The following is a 3906-nucleotide window of genomic DNA, read 5'->3' on the forward strand; positions in this document are numbered from 1 at the left end:
TGTGTGGAAAAGAAAGTGTTGCTTGAACTGGGCGCTGAGGCTACTGCATATAGCTGCCAGTAAGACAGAATAACAAATCCCTCAGGGGAGAAACAGGAAGCCTTCATCATGTAGTTTCATTGCTCCACCTGCAGTTTCACTGCTGGCTTCCCAGAAAAGGAAGAGGATGTTCAAGCAGCATTTTTGCTGGTCATTTGCCCAAATTCTTACCGTCAGGCAGGGAGGAACTGCAACTGCAATTAGCTTATAAGGACACTGTATGTGAGTTCCTTTATCACCTTTTAGTGCATTTTATTCTAATTCTGTTTAATAGTTAGAATAGTAAATTTTTTTTTATTTTCTGTTACAATATCGGGATTTTTGTACCCCCTGCCCACATTTGTTTTTAGAGACACAAGATAAGTTAATTTTACTTTGCTTATTCCACTGTGCATTTCATTTGAATTCAGAACTCTTATTTTGGATTCAAAGCCCACATTTTGGAGGAAAATCCTGTGTTAAATGGCCCTAAAATTATCCTGTTTTGCAGTCTTACTTGGTAAGTTCTCAGCTCTAGAATATACTAAAATGACTTACCATGCAGACCTGAATCTCCCATCTGAAAGAGTGAATTCTTTGGAGCATTTTATCAGGTGGGATTTATAATCTATTTTCTTATTCTTCAGACACTACTTGCACTTTCTCCTCAATGCCATAAACCGATATACATATACTAGAGGCCCAGTGCACAAAATTTGTGCATGGAGGGGGTGTGTCCCTCAGCCCGGCCTGAACCCTCTCCAATCTGGGACCCCTTGGGGGATGTTTGACTGCCGGTTTGGGCCCAATTCCTTTTGGGCCCAAATCGGCAGTCGGACATCCCTCTCACAATCCTGGACTGCTGGCTTCTAACCGCTCGCCTTCTTACCTGCCTGATTACCCCTAATAGCTTCTGCCTGCCAGCTTGATTGCCCCTTAACCGTTCCCCTGCCGGCCTGATTGATACCTTACTGCTCCCCTGTTGGCCTGATCGTCCCCCAACTGTTCCCCCCTGCCAGCCTGGTTGCCCCACGCAGCCTGCTGTTCGGTTGTTACTGTTACTGTGACAGCATCTCAGACAATTTGCATCTTCCTCTGTTATTAGTATAGATTTACTTCAATACTTTACCCCCATGGATATCTCCTCCATAAGGTCCTCAGTTCCTAAACAACAGTGACAATATTTACTAGTTTTAATTGTAACAGCCACTCCTGAGTATCCGGTAAGTAACTTGCTATCATGTCACTTTCACTATGGTTTGTTTCTAAGCTGCTCTCACAGATCTTTATACACATGGTCTCTAATTTTTATAACTCTGTGGGAAGAAATAATATAATACTACTCTTGTTTTACAGAGACGGTAACTAAAGAGAAAAAAAAGTTTCATTATCTCCAATTTAGGGTCCAATGAAACAGGTTTTGAACAATCTCCCTGGCTACAAAGTCTTCATGATTTTTTTTAAAAGGAAAGCACTTTTTATTAGAAATTATAAATTTAGCAGCTTCAAACAGAATTCATGTCTGTGAAGGTCAGAAGTCTGGCATGGCTGGGGTCCCTGATCAGGGTATGATAAGGCTGAAAGCAACGTGTCTAACCTGACTGAATTCTTTTCCTTCCTCTTTTTTTGGAGCACATCCTCAAAAGCTAGTACAGTAAATCCTGCCATGGGCTCTTCCTCACACCCACAGTTATCATTTGGCAGAAAAACCTTATCAGCGTGCCTGAACTATCTATAGAAACCCTTAGATTAAGTATACTCACTTTGTTCTGCCAGTGGCTAAGTCTCCTTTGCTTCTCTTCCCCAGGGGTGGTTGTAGGCAACTTGTTTTTCCGGAAAGAACCAGGTTCAGTTACAAAATATATTTAGAAAGATTCAAAACAAAGTCCTTCTCCTAGGGCAATGATGGCGAAACTATGACACGCGTGTCAGAGGTGACACACGAACTCATTTTTTTTGGTTGATTTTTCTTTGTTAAATGGCATTTAAATATATAAAATAATTATCAAAAATATAAGTCTTTGTTGTACTATGGTTGCAAATATCAAAAAATTTCTGTATGTGACACGGCACCAGAGTTAAGTTAGGGTTTTTCAAAATGCTGACAGGCCGAGCTCAACAGGTTCGCCTTCACTGTCCTAGGGGCAGGACAGGTTACCAGCTGCCTAGCGCTCAGCCCCCCGCCCCCCCCCCGCCCCCCACATTCTTCCTGTAATTGAAAAGGAACCAATTAAATGCAGTTCATTTGGATAAGTGTTTAATGGTATCTGTGTGGAAAAGAAAGTGTTGCTTGAACTGGGCGCTGAGGCTACTGCATATAGCTGCCAGTAAGACAGAATAACAAATCCCTCAGGGGAGAAACAGGAAGCCTTCATCATGTAGTTTCATTGCTCCACCTGCAGTTTCACTGCTGGCTTCCCAGAAAAGGAAGAGGATGTTCAAGCAGCATTTTTGCTGGTCATTTGCCCAAATTCTTACCGTCAGGCAGGGAGGAACTGCAACTGCAATTAGCTTATAAGGACACTGTTGGTCTCCCCTAACGTCGGATCTGAGCTCCTCTGCCAGGGACTGGACCTTCTTGGATGCCAGGTATTTGATGGAGAAACCCTGAGAAGTTGTGGGTATATAAGAGTCTTTATTGTAGCCCAAATAGCCATTGCTGCGACATGAGCTATTAGACAAAGCAGTTCTTCAAAGTACAGTCCCCAGTAGCCATACACCGGCTAGGTAACAATAAATCTTTCCTACAAAGTAGCAATAGAGTCAACATAGGAGCTATACAGGAGCTATCCTTAGAGCTACAGCCTCACTAAGCAGCCACCTCTGAGCCGCTACCTGCTGGTTAGCAACGTACTTTAATACTAACTTAGACAAAGAGGCTTCTTTCCAAATAGTGACCTCACTATTTTTGGGTTATAGAAGGGAACCCTTTTGCAGTATGCATACAGTAAGATAGCTGTGTCCTTGCTTCTTGCACCTGCTTATAGCAACTTAGCCTTGAACACCCTGATTAGGATTCCCATGCTCAGAGTGGCCTTGAACATCCAACGCACTCTCGATAGGGTCCTCACACCCACGCTGTCCCAAATGTAGGCAAACATGACATTTTATGACTATTTTTATTTAAAGGAAGAACTTGGAATCCTAATCATGCAAGTTAACACAGGGCTCCCAATAAATATATAGCAACTTGTCCTCCCCTGGAGTAGGCCTGACTCATAGAAAGCTTAGGGCAATGGTGATTTTTTTGTTGCTCAGGGCAACGTGATTTCTTTCCTGTTAATTGGACACATTTTTTCTACTTTCTCTGTGGCTAAAAGGCAGTGCATATAATCTCCAACTCACCTTATAATTAAAATTTTTTCATTGTTAGAGCAAGTTCTTTTCCCTCTTGTGAAAGTACTTGTGAACTGAGAGCTGATTGTTAGGACTCCATGAGGCTGCTAGGATGTCAGTAGGGACTGTGATCTTTGTGATTCTAAGTATTATATCTGCAGGACCTGCATATTTTGCAAGAAAGCATGAAAGCGAACCAAGGTGTACAGAGGTAAATCTGTTAATGTCCGAGAATTCTCAAATTTGAAAGCCTAGTTTCTTCTGGCCCCAAAATGAATGAAAATGTTTCTAATTCTAATTTCTAAGCTGGATTTATGAAGGATGGAGATGGAAATGTTTTCTTCAGAAAGTTTCCTTTGAATTGGATAATGAAAAATTGGGTTGATAGTTCATCCTTGGAGGGTGTGAGAGAATAAAGTTTGTAAAGTCTCAGAGCAGTGCAGCCCCATTTTGATGGGTTTCAAGAAACTATTTAGCCTTTGTATGGAAATATAACATTAAGGCTTTCCATAACTCCTAAGAAAAAAAAATAAGAATTATATAAGAAAATGT

General features: G+C 41.5%; 1 protein-coding gene across 2 annotated transcripts in view; it reads right to left on the reverse strand.

The window, feature by feature from the left end:
* Positions 1-1893, reverse strand: part of LOC102769399 (membrane-spanning 4-domains subfamily A member 8) — an 18133-nt gene extending 16240 nt beyond the window's left edge. For both annotated transcript variants that reach the window (XM_015563128.1, XM_006762523.2), the window contains exon 1: positions 1782-1893. The gene's annotated coding sequence lies outside the window, so the exon portion shown is untranslated. The remainder of the gene's footprint in view (positions 1-1781) is intronic.
* Between the last annotated feature and the right edge of the window lie 2013 nt (positions 1894-3906).

The sequence above is a fragment of the Myotis davidii genome, unplaced genomic scaffold, assembly GCF_000327345.1.
Source record: "Myotis davidii unplaced genomic scaffold, ASM32734v1 scaffold818, whole genome shotgun sequence".
NCBI classification, from domain to species: Eukaryota; Metazoa; Chordata; class Mammalia; order Chiroptera; family Vespertilionidae; genus Myotis; species Myotis davidii.